This window comes from Fistularia commersonii, chromosome 17 (genome assembly GCF_037954325.1).
Source record: "Fistularia commersonii isolate RoL2024-O1a breed Wild chromosome 17, RoL_Fcom_v1.0, whole genome shotgun sequence".
Taxonomy (NCBI): domain Eukaryota; kingdom Metazoa; phylum Chordata; class Actinopteri; order Syngnathiformes; family Fistulariidae; genus Fistularia; species Fistularia commersonii.
Genome location: NC_141300.1, coordinates 7035694 through 7062897, shown reverse-complemented (window position 1 = coordinate 7062897; position 27204 = coordinate 7035694).

Genomic DNA, 27204 nt, shown 5'->3' with positions numbered 1-27204 from the left:
AGAAAATGATTTACTCTGTGCTGTTTTATGTTTATGGATGGTGGTACAGTGGGTTTGCACTTTCGCCCCCAGGGACACCAAGAAGGTCCCTGGTTCCATTCGGAGAAGAGGGGGTTTCTGTTCAGATTTCGCATGTTCTCACATGCGTAGGTCACCTCCTGAGTTTTCCAGTTTCCGGTCATCTTCCAAAAGCATGCATGAGGTACACTCTAAATTCCACTGACATGTGAAAGGCCGAGTGAATGCTTGTATGTCACAATAGGTGGCACTGTGATTGACCTGCTTCTGGTCCAGGTGAGCCCCACCTCTAAAATAATGACCACTTGACATATTATGACCCTTTATAAACCCGAGCTCCTTCTCAGCTAATTGCAGGCTGTTCTTTCAAGAGAGCAATGAAGTAATAACATGGCTGTCACAGCAGTACCACAAAGATTATGGTTTTATGATATATGATGCTTCAAATACCTGAGTGTCCACATAAGCGAGGACCTCACCTGGTCCTTCAACACCACACAGACGGTCAGGAGTGCTCAACACCGCCTGTACTTCCTGAGGAGGCTGAGGACATTTGGCATGTCGCCTAAGATCCCCAGCAACTTCTACAGCTGCATTGTTGAGAGCATCCTGACTGGCTGTATCACTGTGTGGTATAGCTGCACTGCTGCTCTGGACCGCAGAGAGGATCACCAGAACCCCACTGCCTTCTCCGCAGGGCATCTACAACCACAGAGTCCACAGGCGAGCTGCCTCCATCTCCAAGGACCACGCCCACCCCCAACATGGACTGTTCACACTCCTACCCTCCGTTCAGAGGTACTGGAGTGTGAAATGTAGAACGACACGATTCAAGAACTCGTTCTACCCAACTGCCATCAGACTCTTAAACAGCTGACACTCATTCCTCTTGCACATGTAAAGTCCACTGCCCACTTAAATTGCACTCATCCTTGCACCTGCACTTTGTGAGTTCCAAACCAAGCTGCACACAAACGTCTTATTGCACTGCTACTATTCTATCGCACTTTTCATATTTTTGGATTGAAACGATCCAAAAAAGTTGTATTAAAGCAACATCAGCAGCGATGACAATTTAAAAATATCGTAATGCAACGAGGTAGATGGTGGAGGCATGAACGAGTTCGAACGTTATTCCTTCAACATGGAACAAAACTGACAACGAACTTCTGTGGACCACAATGCCCCGCACCTGATACCACATCCCGGCTTAAAGTCCAGTGGGGTGAGAGGACACACCCATTACTGTCCGTCACACAGAACACCCCCATCTCGAACACCCTAGTCCCATAAATACACACACGTGCCGTGTATGTCCGCTTTTTTTACATTTTTTTCACACATTATGATAACATTTGAAAAGGTTGTAGCACACTGTGGTGATTCCAATACAATTGCAGTACTTCATGTGGTCTTTTCACTCTGTCATCATTCATATCCTGTTGGGACATAAAAAAATAGCTTCTGTGCCAGTATCTTAAATATTATAATTTAGAAAAATATTATCTTGTTTCACACTTTGTTAGACCTTCATGGTGTCATTATGTTTGATAATTTATCTACCATGGTTATCAAAATATAAATAAAGCAAAAAAAAAGTGATTCTGAAGCCAGAAACATTTTTCTATACTGTTTCGTAAAACAGTGCTGTAAAATTCCAGTGAGGACAGATAAAACACAATGCCCTTTTCTGTCTTTTTTCTGTCTATTTAAGTTTTGCAGGTGGAATGGATATTCACCAGGCATGGTATTCCTTCCTCTATTTATTATCTTTATCAGGGGACAGTGTTATTTACAGCATTGAGAGTGCCTGTTTTTCCCCCTTTTTTAGCCAACCAGGATGTTTGTCCCATTCACCAAGTCATTATCTACCACCAGAGTTGCATACATTTAAATGGAGCTGCCAGTCTGGAGTCTGCGTGTAATTATGATGAAATGCTAATTAGAGTAGACCTGACCTGTTCAGACATGCCCACACAGTGAAATGCCTACTCCAGATGGCAGCAAGCACAAAGGATGCCTGGGGAAGCGACCTTTTTCAGGGTTGTCTGCACCAGCATACAAGGAGCTGTCCCGTTAGATTGTTCAGATTTCAAACATGTCTCATTTAGTTTCTTTTTTATATATTTACAATGAGCAAATTGGCAGATGTGTGAAAAGACAGTGTCTGCTGTTGTCAAATGAATTAAAGTACTGAAATAGGAATGAGATGGGGTGATTGTAAACCCAACAAAAAAGGCTGCAGGCACTAACTTCATCTGCCCTTCATAATGGCATCTAAAATCTGAATTTTAGATGCCATCATTACAAGAATGTACCACTGTAAATGAGTCTCTGTCTAATTAACTTATCAAAACTAATGCATAATATCATCAAATACACATTGCCATGATACTGACAGCAAACACAGGATGGCATCAAATCCATATATATGTAAATAGATTATACAGAATTTCAAAACAACACACTCACATTACTGATCTTTTTCCTATTTATGCAGCATTTTTTTCCCACTGTGGGTTGTCAAAATTATACCCTAAGCAGGGATAAGACAGGCACTGTTTGACTTCCTGTAAGGAAGCTAGCTAATGCAGAATTGATTTTTTTTTTTCTTAAATGTCCTCTATTGTAAGTCGCTTTGGATAAAAGCATCTGCCAAATGCAATGTAATGTAATGTAATGTAAATGACTAATTTACACAGTAAGCAGTGAATGAAGGTTAATGAAGGTTCATGAAGATGCAAATAATATTTCATGTATAGAACTAAATTAAAGGTGGTCTCTGCCATTCTTTGATATTTCAGTTTTAAAACCAATTACAATTGTGATGGGTGATACTTGATTAAATGTTTCATCAGGGTTAAGATATTTAACCAATATACCAAATTCTCTCTCATATGGTAAATGGTTTTCCTTCTTGGAGCATTGTCACACCCTGTGGTTTCAAAGTGCTATATACTTAATTACATTTAACTACTCAGTCACACAGTGATGGTGGCAGGGCTGTCATGCAGTCACTAACCAGGCCCAGTATCTTGGGTTCCAATTGCAACTCCGATCTTCACACCTAATCAAACTAGTATTAATACCTAACTTGAAAAGTAAATGGACGTGAAGTTAAATAGACTGAAGTTTTACTACATGACATGATAAGATACATCAGATGTACTATAACCACTGCATGAACGAATGCTTTGCTTTAGGTAGACACTGTCAGACTATGATAAATAAAACAACTGTGTGAGAGGTCAGTGCTTCTTTTATAGTTTTTAGATTATGAAAGGTTTATTAGAAAAGCAGCAGCTAGAAAGAGTTGATTTCTGGGTGTAAAAGAACTTGAGGAACACAGAAACTCAAATGCAGTTTTTTGGCTTCAGTTTACCTGAAAGTGATTGAAAAATCTAGAGTCACATTAGAGGAGAATGAAGAAGCTGTCAAAGATAGCGAAGTATCGGTTGAGAATGCAGATGCAATTTTTGATTAGGGTGAGTCAGACTTAGATTTATGCCTTTATTACAAAATGTAAATTTCATGGTGATAAAACTCAAGTACCATCTCATCAAATCTCAAAACAAATTTAGGGTTGAAAGCAGTTCATATTAAATGTAGTATAATCCCTGAGTAAATGTTGGAAATAGTGAAATTCATCCTTGTCATCAAGGTAGATGCACTGTTTTTTTTTTCTTTTTTCTTTTTCCATCCATCTTCTACCTCTTATCCTGCACTCAGTTGCACAAAGCCGTCTTTTGGCAAGAGGTGGGGTACACCCTGGACTGGTCACCAGTTAATCGCAGGGCCACATATATAGTAAACCCTTTACTCAATCATTCAGGGCAATTTTCCCATTTTTTTTCCAATAAACCTGCATGTTTTTGGACTGTGGGAAACCGGAGAACCTATAGGAAACTCACACAGACACAGGGAGAACATGCAAACTGCACACAGAAAGGTGCCTTGTCGGAATCGATCCGATGCTTTGAGGCCTAAGCGCTAACCACTGCACCAATGTGCCGTCCTTTTCTTCTACTTTAGACTCAAACTCTTGTGCAGCACTTCCAAAGGGCCATTCTGGCCAGGAAACCATCTGTGATAATACAAAGAAATGAAGAGTGAGGAGGTCACCTCTTTCTTTCGCTCTTACTGCCCCCGGCATCTTGACAGTTATGATAAATGCCACTTTACTGTTCATAAACCCCGTTGTGCATACATAAGCATTGAATTCCAAGCTGAAACGATAACATGTCCGTGTCTGTCCTGTTATAGAATAACTTCATTCAAGACTTCGGGTATGACTAGTTTGAAAGTCTGCAATTATATTCATGTCCTAAATTAATCCTCCATTTGCACAGTACCAATCGTTCCTTTGCACAGTCAGTGAGGCCAGAAACTGAGGGAGTCCAATTGATTTTGAATACATTGAAATGATTTCTTTCAATGGCAGGGTATTATTTTGAGCCCGGTACATGGGAACCTTATGTAAAGTGTGAATACTATTGATTTCAACCTATCGCAAGGTAATTTAATGCCAAAACTGACCGTCTCTGGTAACAAAGCAATAAATTGCTTTTATTTTAACTTGTCAATGTATGTACACTGCTCAAAAAATAAGGGGAACACTAAAATAATACATCCTTGATCTGAATGGCTGAAACATTCTTATTAAATACTTAGTTGAATGTGTTGGCATCAAAATCACACAAAAATTATCAATGGAAATCAAATGTATGAACATTTGGTCTGGATTTGGAGTCACACTCAAAATTTAAGTGGAAAACCACACTACAGGCTGATCCAACTTTGATGTAATGTCCTTAAAACAAGTCAAAGTGTATCAGTGTTGCTTCCTAAGAGGACAGTTTGATTTCACAGAAGTGTGATTGACTTGGAGTTACATTGTGTTGTTTGTGTTCCCTTTATTTTTTTGAGCAGTACATTGCGAGTTTTTTTTTTTTTTATTTGCTTGTTTGTTTTCAACATGTAAGCTCTTCTGAATTATTTACTTCTTATTTGGTTTGTTTCTGTTTTTAATCTTGTATAGTGGTGGTATAGTGAGTGATGGTGTTATGGAGTGGAAAATTTTTATTGACTTCTTTTATAAACTGCACACTCAGCTTTTGTTTTCCTGCTGGTAAAACACAGCAAACTTATCCAATAATATGCCCAGACACCTGCCTCCCTGGCACAGCTCCCTCTTAGGAGGGTTAGAACTGACCTTTGGTTTTGGTTGAAATTTATTTAGAGGTATTTTGCCCAAAACACAAGCGTGAATCAGAGAGGGGATTTTGGGAGATTCATCTCAGGTATAAACCTGCTGCAGGGGTGATATATTGCATTTTCAAAACAGAAGGTGATTTAGACACACCTTGACTAAATGAAAATCAGTTTCACCTGGCTGCTGGTGGCTGTGACACAGCATGCTAGATCACTAGTGATGCCATTTCATCAACATCAAATAAACTCCCTGTGTAGAATAATGAAGTCTTATCTTATCTTATCTTATCTTATCTTATCTCAATGACAATCACTAACAAACTTACATACAAATACAGAGGCTAAAACTTGGGGTCCAATCGGGGAGTTCAGACAATCTCAGAGGATCATAATGAATTATAATACACTATCCATGCTGATGCCATTTTTTTTTTTTTTTCGCTAGAATAAATTGATAAATTAATTAATTCATAAATTAATATTAACCCCTTGCTGGTTGAAAGACATGATTTTTGATAGAAGTAAAAAAAAAGCTCACAAAGGTTCATGTAATGTGTAAAATTCTGGCCATTCTTGCTGACAAATAATCAAAAAAAAAGAAAGAAAAAAAAACTTTAAGAATTGATATGATCGGTTTGATTTTAAACCTTCCCCAACCTGAAAAATTTGACATCGGTTGTGATGTAACTGCAATTGCGTATCCAAGAAAATATGTTAGCACTTAAACAATTGAGGAAAAGGCCAAACTACTTGATGGATTTAACCAAACAATGGAAGCAAAACAAGATCATTTGATCTGCTGTTGTGGGAATGTGTTTCAACATGATGTGTAGTTTGACATCACATGAGCAGATTTAGATAAAGCCAGCTGCGGCTTTCTCTGGAGCTCCACAGACATGCTCCTGTTTCCTGCTTGTTTTTGATGCTGTTCTTTTCTGTTTTCCTTGTTCAATAATATATGTCACATATGCTTGTTGCTGAAACTAATGTTCTTGGTATGGGATTTGAGCTGGATTAAGCTTCAAAAGCATGGCTGACAGTATATTGGTAAATGCTGGCATACTGAGGTCCCTGTTGGGTTTCTGGTTTACTGCAGTTTGGATTTTGTAGGGAAGAAAACAGAGCCAATATTACGCAACCTTTTCTGTTATTTCACCTTGCATAGATATATACTTGAGAATCTACTGATATATGATGGTTACTTGGGCTGCACAATCAAAATCAGTCATGTATTGAGTCTGGGCGAACAAAGTGCTCTTCATCACAACGACATGCAACACAAACTCCTCTTTAATGAATGGAGGATAAATGAATCGTAATCCTGTCATTTTTCCAAGTGATACTATCATGATTTAAGGACTTTGTCAATTGAAATAACTGAAATGTGTTTGCTCTGATTTCCATGATGCATATAATTTCATTATGCTTGGCTGAATATGTTTTCTAATATTTAATCACCAGCAATTACCGGCTTTTCATCATCACCTCAGTGCTTCAAGAATCTCAAGTGGAATAGAGACTGAGGCTCATCACTACATTCTCTCTCAGGAATACAGCTCTTGTCCAGATTCTGAGAGGCCCTGATCACACACAGGGACAGCGTACAATATGTATACAATATTGCCTGTCTTGTCAACAGGCTTGTATGAGAGATGAGTGTCTTTGAGATAAGCTGAAACTGCCTACAACCTGATCTCAAACACTTGTCATTCTGTTTGCTGCTCATGGTTTTAAGACCTGGTTTTGCTCAGGCCACAGCAGATAATGCAAACTATGCATCTCTCTGTACTCAAACAGTCCTTTGCAGCTCCAAAACCTGGAAATATCAATTTCATCATCGGTGAAATTGAATACACTGATGACAGAAAGCTTGCAACCGAAATATGTAAGCATTCTACAAACACAGAGATAATAGATACCTTTACCTCTTCACTGATTCTAAACAACACAGGATTGTAAAACAGAAAAAAAAATTGATAATTCACTCTTAAGATTCTCGCTGCAAAGAAACTCTTTCTCCATCTTTCTATCTGCTGTTGTTATGAAAGTATTGATTGACATTGGTTGAATTTTAAGGGGACAGCAGTGACTGGAAACCAAATTTTTAACTATAGTCATGAGTTATCTAATCTCACAGTTGAATTTTTTTTTTTGATTGGTTATGGTAAATATCGATTTAAACCTTATATTTTCTTGAGGAAGTACTTGAATTCATTGGGGAGACCATGTTGTCTATTTTTCAAAAGTGCTCCTTACGTTTGCACTCAGGGGTCTTTTTATTTTTTCCACATGCAATGGAGGCCCCTATTTGTAAAGTGTAATGTAGAATTTACAGAATTATATTGTTATTTATTCATTCGTCTATTTACTATTTTTATTTTATTTTTTTACCATACTCAGTGCTCTTTTAACTCAGCCATGAATGTGGAAGAGAGTGGGAAGACCAAAACCTAATAACTGCTGAAAGGCTTAAGTGCTTTCAGTCATTTGTATGTTTTCACAACATTCACACGTGCCACACATGTACAACACAACAACAGCCCCCCCCACACAACCACACACACACACACACACACACACACACACACACACACACACACACAAACATCAATTTTTGATATTGATATCTGTCAGGAACAGACAAAGACAAAAAGGGACAAGTGCATCTACACTATTTATCCCTGTAAACAAAAAATAATGACCACTACGTATTCTGTGTTTTGAATACATATAGACATGTGTGTATTTTCCCCCAAGATACTATATGTTCATACATTATAATTGCTCATCTTCTATGTAAGTTATTTGATTTGCTTTCAAGAGCTTCTCTACTGCGGTGCTGTGTGGAATCAACAGGCGTAGTTCAATGCACGGATACAGGTAAACTCTGGGGGATTGACCAAAGGGGTAAATGTAAGCTCTCACTCACAACCTGGGGATTTCTGTTGATGTCCATACTTCTTGCACATGGATGTATATCATTTAATCTGTATGAGCCACATAAATGCTTATTTTCCTCAAGCATTTTTCAAGAAATATAGACAGAGTGACGTCAAACTGAACTGCTGGGCAAATACTTTGTAGATCTGCCAGAAAATGGTAGAAGGCTTCAAGAAAATAAAAAATACAAATTTTAAATTTTACTCACTCACCAATGTAGTTCAGATCTAAGTCCAATGTCTTCTGTTGGAAAATTCATCACCAGCTGACCTGAGGCAAAATATGTGTTCTTGTAAGGCAAAATCACTTCTGTTCAACTGTTTTAGCCCAAGTAAGAAAGTACAAATTGAAAAGGGAAAAAAGAAAAGAAAAAAGAAAAAAACAACATCAAAAAAGAAAGGCCTTCAACATGTCATTCGTGCACCTCATTAATAATATCCCAGGTGACTTGTTTCAACTAGATGACAGTGTAATAAATCCTCGGCAGATTTTTCAGCTGTACTCAGAGAGTCGTATGATGTGCACAATGCCTCTCAAGTCCTCTGCTGGTGCTACTGTCTGACCTGTAGACAGAGAGATGCTAATTCTCATTCAAGCCACACTTTCCTTTGGCATGAATAGCCTTTCAGATCAGGACGGCATAAATGACAATGTGGACCAAAGAGTATCAGGAAGCGCAGACTGAAGTGCCGCGACGCAGAGCTTGAAAATTCAACATCTTAGAATCCCAGAAATGTATATCAATTGGCAACGGAGAGGTATTGTGCCTCCGTTGTGTATCCCCTAAACCTCCGACTCCTCGCTTCCACCTTGTCTCCAGCTTTGGCGGAGACACAGAGTGAGTGAGCAGTGCTGAGTGCTGCTGCCGGTGTGTCCTTCCTGCTGCAGCAGCAGTCTCTGCTCAAATAAATGCTTGGTCTGTCACAGTTCCTCGCTGCGATGCATTAGATTCATCCTTCCTCTCTCACACACTCCCTCTCTCTTTCTGCTCTCCTCCCTCCTTCCTAAGTCCCTTTTCGTTAACTTGCGTTCACTCATACGTGAGGAGACACAGTGGGAGCACAGAATACAGATAGGTTGTCTTCCATAAAGAGGTGATTGTTCTCCTTGAATTTGATGATTTTTTTTTAAAGCAAAGAAAAAGAAGAGATTGGTGAAGAGCATGTCATCTATAGATCATTGGCTTGCCTTTTTTGAGCTTGTACGCTTTGAATGAGGGCTCTAATTAGTTTCCAGACACTTTGCAATAAATTAAAAACACCAAACATTCTATCAGGGTTATTCATATTATTTCACAATTTTTTGGTTTTCTGTTTTTTGATTTTTGACAAGGAGTATATTGTTATTTTCTACCCTAGAGCAACATCTCCGACTCCAAAAATCCAATGTAATTAATATGAAATCGGGAAAGTAATTAAAATAAGATACCATGGGGATCTTTGACAATGCAATTTTGATTTATAATAGATTTAACTCTTTCTGTCTCAACAGTGGTGACATTCTCAGTAGATCATGAAACAACTGAACATATTTTTCAGGAAATAGTGTTTTTACTATTGGTGACAAATATTATTTCAAATGGTCTAAATAAAATAAATGACTGCATCTGGGACAGATGTGGGACGTGGGCGCTGCATGATACAGATTACAATCCTAAGGGTGTGTCCACTATTTAAAATGCCCAGACCCATGAGTCAAATATGACATTAATTGTGATTCAGTCATTTTTAAGCTTAAATGCAGCATTGTTTGACCGGATTGCGTGAAAGTAATTGCTGTTCAAGTACTTGTTCACATGTTTTCAACTGAATTGTGTGTATTATATTAAATTTTTGAACATTGGCATTTATTTGTTTTATTGCTCATGTGAAAGCACCTTTCTAAACTGACTTGACAAAATAACCAGGATTTAGACAAAACAACTGTGTTGTCGCAGTTTGTGTTGTGTCACTGCCTTCGTGAAATATGTATTTGCAGTGAATATGACTGCAGTTTTGCCTCATCTTTTGACCATTTCATTGAGTCTGGAATCCAAAAGTTTTTCACACCCACTTCTTCACACACACGGATGTTCCTGCCCGGTTTGACAGCAAGTCAGAAGTGATAAGGCACTCAAGAAATTCTTGACCACTTTGCCACTTGGTTCAGTCTGATACTTGCTCTCCCTACTTTGATTAGGCTCCCCACAATGAACTGATTGTCTGACTTGGGGTGAGAATATTGAAGCTCTGACTCAGGCTGTCACCAACTCTGACATTCACAAGTTTTGGAAATGTACGATAGGACAGCATTATCTTAATTAATCCCCAAGTTGCTCCCTATTGCTCATTCACATTTAACATCATTTTATTACTTTCTCATTGGTATGCTATATTAGATTGATGTGTTTATGAGTGTGTGTTATTCCACTGTTTTTTGGTTAGTCCTATAGTTCAGTGTTCAGCTCTGTAAATGTTTCCCAAAGCTCACTCATGCTGCATCTGTGTTGCATCAAGTGACTGTTTTGTCACATTGTTCACACAGACTGGGCCTCTGCTGTATTTTTGCTGCTGCACTTCCACTTCTTCCCCCCTAATTATATAATGTATGGGTCATCATGAGATACATTTCCTGTTGTAAACACACAATTGGGAATTTTTATTTTTATTTTTTTTGTTATTATTCAAACCCTCTTTTGTACATTTGGTCATTCTTTCATTGATTCATTCATTTCATCTTACTTTTCATAACATTATTCTACATGTTATCATAAAAGCTTTTAAATATAAAACACTGACTGCAACAACACAGCAGCACCAACTAAAATAAACTAAAGTAATATAGCTAAAATACATTTGTAGTCTGGGAAGATTTTCTGTATGAGTACAACACAGATGTGTTTTATGGCTGCCCTTATTTATTTATTGATTTATTTATTGAGTAAGTTAATTAGTTAGCTGGATTTTTTTAAAACTGTAATCTACCTTGTGTCAATGAGCACTAAAACTGAAGTGCACTTTCATGGAGTAAAGTTAATAGTGGTGCAATTATGTCACCTGCAGCAATCATACTTCTTTGTATGAGAATTAAAAATGAAATTGTAAACATAAATTCACAACAGCAACCATATGAATATGTGATGGGAAGCCTTGATATCTTGGTAAGCCTTGATTGTAATAGCAGAAGTAGTAGTCTGATTATAAGTATCATTAAAAGACAAAACACATGCATTGATAGCTTGTTGTGAATGAAAAGAATGACTGAATTTCAGATGACATGCGATCAGCATGTTCTTGGTTTACGTTTTTCCTTTCTCAGAACTACGTCCCATTTTTCCCCACAGTTTTTTTTTTTTTTTTTTTTTTTTTTTTTTTTTATTACTATCTATTGTCCATCATGTGTTCCATGGCTGATATGTTTTAGATCTGTCCAGTATCCAGTGGCTGTTGACAAAAACCCGGAAATCTAGTCTGACCTGAGGGAGATTAGACCCCTTGGTGATGTGTTCTGGCAGCCACAAGACAGTTTTTAAATGTTTTAAAATCGAGTCACCATAAGATAACTCCAATACGTGCATGGTAAATGTCTAGACTTTATTGCTCTCACATTTTATGTGTATTTTCATAATTCAAAGCCTCTTTGGAAACTTACATTTGGTAAATGTTATTCACTTCAGAAACATTGCTTCTGTGATACATCTTAGATAACATCTTGAATAACACCTGAAAAAAGAACGTATATAAATTGAAAGCACAACTTCCAATACTTAGATATCCTTTACAGGCAACACTGACCTCTTTTTTTTTCATTTCCGATACAATTATTGAATTTTTAACTGTGTGTTTCCTTTGTATTGAATTATTTAATAACTTTGAATTGAATTATACAATCAATAATAAAAGAACAACAGTCATTTAGATATATTTTGGTGTCATTAATTGCTGTGAGAGGATCAGATTTGTGAGCAAAAATCAGTTTCAGTTGTTTCCACTTACAAGAAAACAAGGCAACAACATCACTGTAACCAGATGCAATTATTGGTTTATATTGTGTTATGTGAATTAAATTAATCATAATTCTGCAACCTCCAGTCTTCTTGGTCCATCACCGCAAAGCATGATATTTGATTTCTTTGGAAAGTCTGGAGGCCTGAACAAAGGGAGGAAGGAGTGAAAGGACACTAAAAATAAATGATCTCCCTGACACTATTGCTTATTGCTTATGTGAAGGTCAGCTGAAAATATCATTTATGGTCAATATGATTGTAAAGCATTGGAATATTCTGATATTTAAAGCTGAGTCCCCACCAAACTTGAAGCAGACTATCTTGGGCCTGCATTTATTAAGTTAATATAAAGTTAACAAAAGCATTTCGATCCAAGCACAGAATGTGTTAATTTATAAGAAGTGACAAATAGGGATGCTATTAGTGGACAAGCAGGTAACACAGACCACATTTACACATGGCAAATCTGTTCAGGGAAGCTATCCAGAAAATAAATGATCTGCGCTTGACATTGTGTTTATCTCGTTATTCTCAGCGAGATTGGATCTCTGTCCTCAAGAGCAAAGGACAGAGATAGCATCTCACCAGATATGCTATTACTGTACTGCCTGTTTCCACTTTTTCTCTGTTAAGGAATGGGTTTATTTATTCATTGATTGATTTATTTACTTAGTCATGTTTACATGAAATTACATTACGGGCTGTGGCAATTGCTCCATAAGTGAACTGGTTTCTGACGTCCAGAAAATGATGTATAAATAGTAGCTGTGGAAGCATTTATCCTAAATTCTTTGATTATGCTTGTGACCCCAGTTTTGCTTGTCTGGATATGTAAAAGGTGTTAGACTGGGAATTATAGTAGCAGTGGTCAGAAGCTGTGGAAACAGGCTACCACTGAGTCATAGTTTTATGCTATAGAGTCAAGAGAGAGAACGCAAACAAAACAAAAAGATTTAATTTACACCTCAATTGGGAGCTTAATACAAAAGAGGCTTAATTGCGTTCACAATTATGCACTACATCACATAAGGTTACCACTCTACCTACTGATTCGATCACAGTCCCTTAATAATTTATATTTACACATATAGACTTCTACTTCTTCTTTCGGCTTTTCCCTTTCGGGGTCACCACAGCAAATCAACTTTCTCCATCTAACCCTACTCTCTTTATCCTCGTCTCTCAAACCAACTACCTTCATATCCTCTCTCACTACGTCCATAAATCTTCTCTTTGGTCTTTCTTGAGACTTCCTGCCTGGCATCTCCAATTCCAGCATCCATCTACCAAAATACTCACTATCCCTTCTTTGTACATGACTGAACCATCTCAGTCTGGCTTCTCTGACCTTCTCTCCAAAACATCTAACATGTGCTGTTCCTCTGATAGACTCATTCCTGATCCTATCCATCCTAGTCACTCCCAAAGAGAACCTCAACATCCTCATCTCTGCAACCTTATGTTCTGCCTCCTGTCTTTTCGTCATTGTAACTGTTTCTAGTCCATACAGCATCACTGGTTTCACCACTGTCTTGTACACCTATCTTTTCATTCTGGCAAATAGTCTTCTACCACATGGTACCCCTGACACCTCTCTCCACCTATTCCAAGCTGCTTGGACCTGTCTCTTCACCTCTTTTCCACACTCTCCGTTGCTCTGGACTGTTGACCCCAAGTACCTGAAATCCTCCAACTTCTTGATCTTTTCCACATATGGACTGCGGTTGATTATCATTCCTTGATGGGGTCTCATTTAGTGAATGATGAACTGCAATAACTGCTAAGTTGTGCGTTTGGGTTCTGTCATTTTTGTTAAGTCACTCCGTCTTGTCTCAACAGAACCTCGAGACAAGTGACAAAAGATTACAATAACTAGGATGTAAAGTTGCTTTAACCTTCACGCAACCTATGATCTTTTGCTGGTTGTTTTTTTTCTTCTCCGAGATAAGACTTGGTTACTCAAGAGGAAAAAAAATGTTCAGGAATAAGCTAACGACATTTAGAAAGGTGTGGTAAGCAAAATAACTCCTTGGGCAGTTCAGTACAAGCCAGATGTCAGATTTAAGCTATTTGTACTAATAAAATACTGTCACTATCAATAATATTAAACAGAATTATCAGATATTATTTTAGAAAGCATTCCCAAAGTAAATGCAGTATTATGCAGCTCTCAGTATAAATGCAGTAAAACAAGTAGATCAATATAAGAACTTTAGAGCAGGTGATATAACACTGAGATTATATGACTGGTGATACAGGACTAACCAGAAATCACTAAAGCTCCAGGGCAGCCCTTTTCTTCTGTATTGTAATCACAAGGCACGTTTTTCTCTTTTCTGTTATTTCAAAGTTCAGCTGCCCTGACAGTTAAGAAAGCAGACACAGTTCGGACACAAAAAAACGCTTTTCTGTTGATCATCAGCACAAACTCGGAAAGCTCTGCCACAGAACACAGCACCTACCGCTATCACTGCAACTCATTGTGCACCTGATCTAGTGCCATCTCCTCCCAGTGGCAGCATTCCCCTCCAGTTGCTGTGGGGCCATTACACTAATGGTAGCAGTCATCTTTGCCAGACCCATCAAGACCATATCACTTGTACCGCTCCTGGCTTGAACGCATGTATCACAGCAGTCCTTTTGTGTGCTCAACCATTTTTTTTTCTTTTTTTTCTACAGAGCTGTTTCCTCTCAGCCAGCCTGCTCCTTCCCTCACACGGCACTTTGCGGCTGCTAATCCACACAGACACACATCCTTTTTCCGCAGCACAGCAACATACATTTTCAGTGCTGGATGACCTACTTGCTTTCTCCTGCCTCAATGGCTAATAAATCTTAACCTAAAATGTGCATTTGTAAATCTTAAAGAATTATCGCCTTGCTCTAATCAGCTGGGGCAAGTTTAGTTGCTGACACAATCATATGTTTCTTCTGCCTTGCCCAGCAATGAACTTTCCAATTTAGTTCTTTTTGTGTTTCATAAACACGGAAATAGAAAAACATTGTTGTCTTAACATGCTATGAATATTACAATGACCATAAAAGGGCATAAAAATTAATGATGACATCCTTACAGTAGGAACGCCAAGTCATTCCAAATTGGGTCAGGACATGATGCCAATCTTAAAATATTGATATCTGCACCTCTACCATCACAACAGAGCAACATGAAGCATTTTTTTTTTTTTTTTTATACAAAGCTCAAGTTGATGATTTTTTTTTAACTGTTTTATGTATATATGTAAATATGTGTTTATTTCTTTCTTTCTAACAGGTAGTGCGTTCCTTAAAATGTTCAGTGGAAGTTAAGAGTCGTTTGTTTGAATAACCACACACAAAAATTGTAGCATATTGTGAATGCGCGTGTGTTCTAAAACACTCTTACATTGGTGCCTATGGTCTTGTTATTGTTGCAGAGGCTTGCCTGTAGACACAGTTATCAATCTTTTTGTAAGATCCTGTCCTGCTTCATCCAGTGCATGGATGGGGACATATAATGTCAGGATGTCCAGTGGTTTCTAGGTAGATTATTAATGCATGTTTTCACCCCACCATATGGAGTTTATAGTACTTTTACTTGAGATGTGTTTTTTGAGCACTGCAATGTGAGAGACTTCTATCTTCGCTCAGCCTCACCATACAGGGTCCTCTGGTTTCTGCAACATAATTTTGAAGATGGCCAAATATCAGGTGTTCATAATGAATGCACCAGCTATTACAGCTGGTTTTGAACACTTCATAATTTGTGAAAACTTGTTGGAGCCATGTTGGATGTTCGCATAACGATACCAACCAAAAATTTAAGAACAAAACAAAATTGCTATCCATATATAGCAAATTCCCTAATGGCACTCTGAAGTCTGGCAGTCTGAAGCCAGCACAATTATCAGAGTGCTACAGCATGACAGTATATTAATGATGTGTGTCCCACAAATGATAAGGAAATTGTGGTCTGGAGGAAAACAATGCCCTGAGTAAGGATTTACCAGTGAGTCTATTCCATGAAGTGACATATGACAATAGCCTCCATGTCTTCTGTTGTAAGATTAACAGCCCGGCTGTGTGGATATACTTGCTGCGCTTGGATTTGAGTGGCATGGTGGTCGCAACTCTTTCTTAAATAGCAGACTGTTGGTTGGGCTTCTTCAAGTGTAGCAAAAAGGATTTGATCTATAAATCTGAGTCTGTATGAGAAAGCTAAAGCTGCAAAGATTGTGAGCTGTAGCAGAATATGAACAAACAAATATCTGATTAACACCATTTCAACTCAATGGCACACAGACATTGAAAAGAAAATCTAAATACTTGTAATGTGTTTACATCTAAGTAGAGATGTAAATCAGAGTATTAAATAGTTTGCAAAGCATTCTGTCAGGAAAATTTTAAAAGAAGTCAGATATAGCTTTCTGGTGAGATGCTCCTCTAAACACTGACATTAGACTGGGCAATCATTAGAAGGTGCTTAAACTTGAGATGAGAAATGGTTCATTTGTAATTACCTCAAAAATCTAGAGTGAAAATGAAGCGGTTTTGATGTAAATACCCAAATTCATTATTACTCTCACTGTATGCTGAACACATTTTGAAATCTAAACATCACAAAAAAGTGCTCTTGACAGTGATGGAATAGGCACTAATATTGGACTAACAGCAGATGCATACATTAGCCTTGAATGTTAAAACACAACAAGTCCAAGTGAGACAATTCAACATTTAAATGCCAAGTGATTGATAGTTTTCATTTTATACATTTCATTTGCTCTGACATCCAATTTCAGGAACGGAAATGTTAGACACACACACACACACACACACACACACACACACACACACACACACACACACACACACACACACACACACACACACACACACACACACACACTCACACACACACACACACACACACACACACACACACACACACTTGCACAAAGTTAATTCAAATGTTCAAATCTGGCATTTTCACATGAACACTTATGTTTTGGGTGTGCTGGTGGTTTGGTCACATATACTTGTGTTTACCCTAATAGATTTGATGCTGATAATGATGAAAACAGTTTTTATATTATGTTTTTATATTATATTTATATTATATTTTATATTATTTATAGAATGTTCAGATTTGAAAGAAAGGGTAAGCTAAGATTACATAGATTCCATTGATTCAATTGGACACAGGAAACCGTATGTCCCCAAACTTGTCTCAGTTGCATTACTCTTTACAGTATTTTAAAAAATACTCTGGGAGCAATATCTTGGATATTTGCCATAATCATATTCCAAGTTAATATTTGCTTTTCGCATAGTTCATTTTAAAGACAATTACCATGGTCAGCACTCAAACTTGGCTTTCCTTCTTTTTCTTTTTCACTAGAGGCTTAAATGTGGATACTCAGTTTCTTTTGTTTATAATGATAGGAATGTTTCCTGTAAACCCACATTTGTAAACTCCGTGGCCAACAAAACAACATAGATATTTGGATGATGTTGATGATATTGTTCAGTTTCTTTAGATCGGTTCCTTAGAAAATGCTTTCCTTTGCTAGCTCATAGTGTGGAGGCCTACAAAATTGAATGATAAATATCTTGTTATGACTTCTGCACAAACTCACTGCTTTATACAGTATTGCAGCCTTTAAGTGGGCAATGGCAGAGATTGTACAGTTGAAATGCAATAAGCAGTAGTTGATGAGATAGTTTTACCAACCACAAAAAAAAATAAAAATCAGTTATGGATTTTCATAGGCAAAAGGAAGGCAGATTTACAGTTGGAGGTCTGAGCCCTCTGAACTTCCACAAATGGTGGGAATGCTTGAAACGTTCCTCAAATCCCTCAACTTCTAATCCTAAGAAGTAAGCAAGGGATATCTGCAGAATACTTTGCTTTGACTTACCTAAAGCTCACTTAATCAAAACAACCTCTAATCCTGTAGTAAGGCGGTGAACATCTGAGTATTATAGCACACCTGCTGTACTTAAGCTGACTTCTGATGTATTACGGAACCAGAGAGCAGAGAAACACCTACGACGAAGACAAAAGAAATTACATTTGTAATGATGTTGGAACATGTACATTCCTTAATAACTGCTTTCTCCAAAAAAACAAATCATCATACACAAAAAGAACACTTCTTCTTCTTCTTCTTCTCCTTTCGGCTTTTCCCATCAGGAGTCGCCAGAATGAATCAACTTTTTCCATCTAACCCTATTCTCTGTATCCTCCTCTCACACCAACTATATTCATATCCTTTCATTATTATCCTCTCATAATTCTTCTCTTTGGTCTTCCTCCAGACCTCCTGCCTGGCAGCTCCAATTCCAGCAATCGTCTACCAATATTTTCATATATTCACTATCCCTCCTCTGTACATGACCTAACCATCTCAGTCTGGCTTCTTTGACATTCTCTCCAAAACAACTAATATGTGCTGTTCCTCTGATAGACTCACTTCTGATCCTATCCATCCTGGTCACTCCCAAAGAGAATCTTAGTATCTTCATCTCTGCAACCTCTAGTTCTGCCTCCTGTATTTTCGTCAGGAGGGGTGTTCAAGGCTAAAACATTTTATTTCAAGTTGGCATTCGTGTTGTCATTAATGACATATCGGGAGGGACTGTTGTGCAGTTCTGTATGTTCCTCGGGGCCGAGGAACTTTGTGGTGGGGGGGGTCAGTGTAGCAACCCAACCCAAGAATAAAAGCTATAGGCTGTTGACCTGTCACTCGCTAGCCCTTTGCTGATCACTAGACAGCAGGTTTGTCATCTATGATGAATTACGGTAATTGGGGAGAGAGGCAGAGGAGGGATTGATGTAGGGTGGGAGTGGGAAGATTCGAGTGAGCAGAGTGTTGTGGAGTACGGGTACGGTTGTAACTAGTGAAGTGTTGGGAGTAAAGCAACAACATCTAGATTGAAAGCCTGGTTGCAAATGTCTTCATTGAACTATTGTTATATATATATATGTATATATATATATATATATATATATACATATATATAAGATATATTCAGATATATAAGAGGATTATAAAAGCATTCCCCATCTTGTCAATAAGATATTTGCATGGGTGATGGTATGTGATCTAAACTCCCACGTATCGAAACTCTCCTTATCTGTTTGATTAATAAGATAATACTGGTGGTACAACACAGTGAGAGTCATTTTGCCAAGACAGATATTTACATGACACAGTGTTGCTATCCTATTAGTCTCTCTGTCAACACCATCTTTCTCTATTTATTTACTTTTGCCCTAATGAGGCTCTTCCTCTATTTATGTGTGCTTAACCTCCTGGCGAGCATTTTAATGGGTGTAAACTGATTTGTGATTTTTTTTTTTTTTCAGTTCTGTTTGGAAACACAGTCACTCATCTGCTAAAAGACACAAAGTCAGATGGAGTCTATCTTAAAATACCTCTTGAGGTTTTTTTTTGCTGCTGTTTGCCAAGAAAAGTGTGGCGGTTCATATCATAAATACTATGAACCCAGTCATTACAAATCCATACTACAAGTGTTTGTGTGTGTGTTTGTGTGTGTGTGTGTGTGTGTGTGTGTGTGTGTGTGTGTGTGTGTGTGTGTGTGTGTGTGTGTGTGTGTGTATGGTCAGGGGTTGGGAGTCTTACTGTGTGTGTTGGACATTGCTTAGCAGATATGTTATATCCTGTCTATTTAGATACATTTGGTTTACAATACAGAGATTTTGTGGACTACTGTGATTAACTACATTAAATGTAGTCATCACATTAGCGACAGGACTCGTAACCGGTCCAGGGTGAACTCTTTCTCTCACCTTGTGTCAGCTTGGATAAGTTACAGAGCTGCTGAAACCCCAAGTGCAGGACAAGAGTCATAGAAAGTGAATAAATGAAAAATAATAATCATATATGACTGTATCCAAATACATATACAGCATGTAAGATACAAGTAATCATTGTTTGGTCTTATAAACACTGGTCCATCCACTTTAGACAGAAAATGTTGCTTTCATTTTACATGGGAACTTTGATTTCAGATGTAACAAAAAGGTTTTAAAAACCATCCACAGAAGCCATTACATATAATCATGCACTCCTGAAGAGTCACTGAATGTGAAATGCTTTTGAAATACAATAACTGAAATTTAATAGTTTGTTAGACAGAAAACAACAGGAGGTTGTGTTCCTATTTTTTTTAAATTACAAAACTTTTTTTTTTTTTTTACCACCATAAAAAGCTGAAAAAGCTGCTTGCGAACATTTGTGTGTGTGTGTGTGTGTGTGTGTGTGTGTGTGTGTGACAAAGCAGCAAGCCAGTTTGTCAGACTTTTGTGACATAATCTGGCCTTTGAAAAATGGATATTTAGATTCAAACCCTTTTTTGAGAATGAGGACCTCACCTGTCTAGAACAAAAAAAAGTCGACAACGTGTCAGTTAATGTGTCAGTTCATTGGCTGGCTTTCACAGTAACGTGCTGTCTCCATCCACACTTCAAATCATAATTTTTCTGTCTCTTAAAGATTCGTCCATCTTTCATTGCAGAGTTTGAAGGATAGCGACTGGTGAAAGCCTCACATGTGCAGGGGCATCCTGCCTTGGTGCTTTGCTTCAATGTCTTTCTCATAAAAGAAAAAGGTTACAGAGCATGATTGCTGAACTGCAAAATGCAAGGGATTGCAAGGATCAGAAGTTTTTTCGTTTGCTTTGTAAGTAAAGTGAAAACAATAAAAAATCTGTGCCCACTTCTTATTAGCAGGGACTCTGTTCTCTGTTGAATCGAGAAGGGGGTAAAAACTTGCAATCTCCCCTTTATATATATATTTGTGTGTGTGTGTGTATATGTGTGTATGTATGTGTGTGTGTGCATGTTTGTTTTGTCAAAACTATATTTTCTATTATTTTTTTATTATCATTGTTTTTATTTATTTTTTGGGAGTGTGCATTAAAACAAAATAAAAACACAAACAACTAACACATAAATTCAATAGAGAGACAAATAAATAAATAATACATAAACTGACCATTATAATGATGCATTTACAAAACCCCAGTGGCAGCAGTGATATGTTTGTGAGATATGAATCACACCGCTGCTTGCTCTAGGTTTGCAAGACCAAAGACAAATTGTGATTATAATGGCAAAAATAAAAGTGTCAAAAAAATAAAAGTATACTTCTTGTTTTATTCCCTGATTTATTATTTCAACTGTCCTTTTTTAAAGCACTGTGCTGCATGCATTAATGTCTTTTAACATCTTCAATCATGAGAAACTTACAGTGAGATATGGTATACTTAATAAAACAGTATTGCAGATTGAGAAAGAAACCTTCTGCTGAAAACAGCAAAGAGTCTTAATTATTACATTGCTTTCATGACAGTAAATAACGCCCTGACAAACATCTGGGCTGGACTGTTTTACTGAATGGTGATTTACATTACTATACATAAATGACATCATAATTTTGCAATATCAAACAAATGAATGGAAAGCATTTTTTTTCACTGAACCAAAATGGAAATATATAAATTAATAAAGTTGATTTGGGAAATTTGGCTGAATGGGTATTCATGCCTTTGAGTTCTGTAAAAGCACATTGGATCGTAAAATGGCTTCATGGTTTACAGTTTTACATTCAATTCTTTTTTTGTACTCTAACGCCATTTGCTTGATTGCTTTTTCTGTCTGTGAATGGTTTGTTTGGAGAAAGGCTCTGGCATCGTGTATGAGGCCCCCACTAATCCTCTGGAAAGAATAAGAAACAATATGAAGTCATGGCAGAATAGGCATGCAATGACGCTTCCCAGTGGTGATCATTCCACCATCCTGCTGCAGCATGCTCCAAGTATTTTCCGGTTATACTGTGTGCTTCAGTTACTGCCAAAAGCCAAATCAGTGAAATGACAAAATGTGTCATTCAAATGCAACCTTTATTGAAGAATCATGCTCTCTGGGGTAAATTCAGATATTGGATGACTTTATTAAGGTAAATTTGGAAGCAAAACAAGATAAAGCATGCTAAAATGCGTCTCCTCTTTTGCACTGACACTTGCATCCAGCAGATTTAAATAGAAGCCTTATGCACTGATTGTCTCTAACCACACATGTAAAAAGAGCAAGCCATCCAAAGAAATAGTTCAGTCATTTTCTCCCTGAGAAGATCCCTATCCAAGGTAGGGTAGAAAAAAAATCTGCCCAAAAAATGCTCTCATTCTCTGCACTTGCAATTTAAAAGCTTTACTTCTGAGTAAGTATCTGGCTGTCGCTGATCTTTTGCTGATCTTGCTTTTCATCCATTATATCACAAGAGCTCAGGAAACCATTAGTTAATCCATCGATTGACAGATATATATATATACAGGACTGTCTCAGAAAATTAGAATAATGTGATAAAGTTCTTTATATTCTGTAATGCAATTACAAAAACAAAAATGTCATACATTCTGGATTCATTACAAATCAATTGAAATATTGCAAGCCTTTTATTATTTTAATATTGCTGATTATGGCTTAGATCTTAAGAAAACTCAAAAATCCCAACTTATCCCATCCATAAAAAATTAGAATATCATGAAAAAAATGTTTGTTTGTTTTTTTTACCTAGACCCGCCCAGTTATTGTCAGTTATATTCTGAAACTCTCCATTGGTCAGTAGAACCAAAGAAACGTCTTCAAGTGAATAAATTGAGAGATGAGAATGAGAGAGATGAGAACAACTTTATTTATCCCGAAGGAAATTGTTGTGCCAGAGTGTCAAGTAAAAACATAATAGTAATAGATAATAGTAGAAAGGAGGAAGAATAAGAAATACAATGAAATATTAATTGATTCAAGTCCAGTTGCCAAGACGAGAAGAAACAAACAATATTAGATGAGCTTTCAGTTTGACTTGAGATGATAATAATGTTTAAATGCTTTTTGGGAGGTATTTGCCGGAGTTAAACATTTATATGTTATAGTTAAAAAAAGAAATGTGCAGCCAACACTGATGGAAAAATTTGTTATAAAGTTTGACTGATCTCATAAAATAATGACTATCCTTTATACTAAATGTTGTATTTTGTTGTTATAATTATGTTTATACATTTATGTGTGTTATACATAAAATATTTTTCGAAGTGTCTAATTGTTGGATTCAAATTTAACTGTTTTAGGAGTTTCCTCCATCATCCTTTTATGTGGAGCGCTGCTGTTTAGTTGCAGTTCCAAAGCTACCCATATTCAAAAAGGCTGCCTCAAGCTGCATCTGCCTCTTCTGCCCTTGACATCCATTTTCTGCATAGCTAATCCTGAACTCACCCCCTCACATTCCCGTAGCACAACACTTGCTTCTTCTTCTACTGTCAAGAGCGCCTGTGTTTGCGAATATTACAGGTTCAATGATCAAAGCTGAGAATCCCACTGGAGATAAAAGACGGAGTGAAAATGAAAGCAAAGATAAAGAGAGTTTGAAACCCCCTCCAGTGTCCATATTTAAATGTTTGTCATCACTTTGTTTATGTATCTTACTGCAGTCTTCAGTTCTTCTAAGCTTGCTGAGCTTTTGCACCCCGCAACCTTGATTACTCCAGCTTAAGTCACATGACATCGACAGAACATAAACAAACATTTGCTCACACCATCATGCTCAATAACCCCTTCCTATATTTTTTGACTATTTGGAGAAATAAATACATATATACACACACACACATAAATAAATATATATATATATCGTAGCGAGTCACGAATGTTGGGGTTTATGTTGATGCTTGTTTTCTGTGAGATTTGGGGGTTGCTGGGAATTTTTTGGGTGTGGTTTGGGGTACTTTGAATTTTGTTTTGGTTTTTTTTTACACGGGATTGAGTAGAAACAGTTGGTTGTATTGCAGGCTTGTCTGGCGTGGCTGTGGCCAACAACAGCCACTCCTCATTAAACAGACGTTTTACAATTACCGAGGGGTTTCCCTGACTAAAACGCTGCAATATATCTTTAACACCTGTAATATACCACCTGTATCATAGTACCTGCACCCTAGATTATAAAATGATTCAAAATCACAAAAAGAAAAGTTGAAAAATGATGTCATACAGAGTAACTGTTTCTCTTAAGTTCAGTAACTCAAAGGTTTACTATTATTTGTGTGGCGTATTTGACTCTGTCATCAATTCCTGTCACCAAATTCCATGAGGCCCTTGTGGTGCATGAAGTTGATATATAGGCCTTTAAAAAAATCCATAGTTAGATGATAAGTTCAACCTATGGGTTTGGTTGCTATTTGATAATCAATATCCATTTGAATTGAATGCAAGTCTTGCTAGTTTAAATTTGGAATGGGAACAATCTCTACATTGCAGGTTTTGTGTAATTGGCAGGGGTATATGGCAAATGATCTGGAAAATAGACACCCACTAATAAATACGCATTTCTCCCCTGCAGTGTTTGTCTCATTATGGTGTCAGTGTTTGTTCAACTAGAGCTATAAAGCAGATGGTGGTGAGGTATGGGCATGGACCAGTTGGTCCTTATTAACCTTTTTTATTCTCTTGTGTCATTTATGTCAATCCAGTGCTGTCACAAATGATGAGCTTGGACTGAAGCAAAATGGATCACGGTGAAAAAAAGATTAAAAAAATGAGCAGAGTGAGGATATTGTGAGGACTAAACAAGCAGACAAGTGAAATATTCAGTGGGGAGGGAAGGGTTGAAGGTCAGAGTAGAGGAATATGTGAGGAGCTGTAGATTATATTTGTTGTGGGAATGCCAAGCGAGGAAGTAGATGTTAGACGGATGTTTATAGTGGTTACAAAATGTATGACGTTAACTCAGTTTCAAACCTAAACTGCTGTTGACTGCTGGGTGCTTTTAAATCTAAACCTTGATTAAATTGTTTTTTCTACTAAAAAAAAAAAATGAACATGTCATGAACTCTATTTTACAACTAATTAAAGTAGGGCAGACAAAGTTAATAGCTTTATTAAACGGTGAAGTTAAAGAGTCCATCACCTCCACTGGAAACATGTATCGTAAACACAGACTCCCAAAAAATAGCAGAATAAGCTGATCTGTCTGTCTGTCTGTCCGCCCGTCCGCCCGTCCGTCCGTCCGTCCGTCCATCCGTCTATCTATCTATCTATCTATCTATCTATCCATCCATCCATCCATCCATCCATCCATCCATCCATCCATCCATCCATCCATCCATCCATCCATCCATCCATCCATCCATCCATCCATCCATCTATCTATCTATCTATCTATCTATCAGTTAATAACCTGTTTAGTTTTCAAATAGTCATTTTCCATCAATATTTTTGTTGTGTTTCAATGCAGTTATACGGTATATCGTTTGGTAGTGTGACCTGAGAGTATTTAAGTCAAGTTTGATTTGCTTGTAAAGTGGACATCACAGCTGATATAGAATACCGTCTGTGCTGCTATTATATGGTGTGTTTCCCCCTCAATATAGAAGGCCCACTGTGGTTGTATGGTGTATGAAACCCAGGAGTGACAAAAGTCAGAGCTCTGACTCCAAAGATTGCTGACCCACATTAGACAGTGCAAAGAATAATAACACAGCTCGCCCAGTATCAAGAGCCTCTATGAGAGGTTAGGGTATAGTAGGGCAAACATATCGCGGTCTCTCTGGTGTGAGTTTCTGCACAGAGGCACATGAAGAGCAAGCTCATCTTGGAAAGCTTTCGGAAACCTTGGTTGCTTCATTTGGCGTCAAGATGCAGATTTAGGACAAAGTTACCCAAGCTCCCTCCTCCTTGACATTGGTGGCTGACGAGCAACTCTCTCTGCTTATGGATGCAGAGTCATAATCTATATTTTCTGTCTGGCATTCTGGTCATTGCCCCTAGACCTGGCAGCTCTCCTACATCCAGATCCAGGAATACATGTCATGATATTCCCTCTGGGGCAAAAGTCAGGGGGACTACAACCTCCTCACTCCTTTTGCTGTGCTGCAAGGAAAACTTGATTCCCTAAAAGCACCATGCACGACTCCTGGAGGACAACAGGAGTGCATTTGGGCTAGTAGGTAGTGATGTACAAATCGTGAATGAACTGTTCAAAACTCAAAGAGTCAATTAACTGACTCATGAATCATCAATCCTTGTCTCTATTAACTCATTTTCTATCTCATCCTTGCTACTGCTCACTAGCTAACTGCTTATAACAGACAAGACAGCATGGCCAAATTATACAACTGCTTTTCTTTCTGCATTTCCATAAATATGCCAAGTCAATCATTGTATTAACGCTGTGGAAAGAACAACACTTCTGGTTTCTTGTTTCAACTAAAGTCCCCCATACCCTCCCTGCAACGAGTAGTGAATGAAGAATCATGGAATGTTCACTGTAGCCGGCCCCCACGCGCGAAACAAATGATTCTCTCAGTAATCCAACAAATGAATAGTTCAGTAGCCCAGTGCCCCCACCCCCACTTAGAAAAATTGATGACCGAATCAGTGAGTCCTGTGATTTAAAAACCTGGTTGTCATTGGTGAGTGACTCATAGAATAAAGATTCATATAATTATTGCTGGGCACCTCTCACGTGCCATTCCTTGTCATATCATAAAATTTTCTCTTAGCTCAGGAGAAGCAAGCCATTTACTCCTAACTTGTAAAAGTTTGTGGTAAATGAGAATTGTGTTACTTGTGCATAGGCAGCTCAAACAGATGTCTGAGCTTAACTGAAAATGTAAACAAATTGTCACATAGACATGACTCACAGCTCAAATAAACTGATACGCCATCTTGGAAAGAAGTAGATCTGATAAACAGTCACAAGTCGCTTGTATTCAGCTTTTTTACAAGCTTATCTGCATCAAGATGGCAGATGATGATGTTATCCATCAACAAGTATTCATCGATTATACTACCATTGCGTTGTTTCCTGCATACTACAAGTATACATAGATAGCGATAAAACACTTTTTCATACCCCTTTGATTTATTTGTGATAATTATCCTTTTTTTATTAGAGCTCAAGCCATATGGGGTGAAAACATTATTCATGTAAGGTGATTAAAAGACTGTGGTTGACTGTATATAATTTTCTCTCACAAGGAATACCTAAAGTATG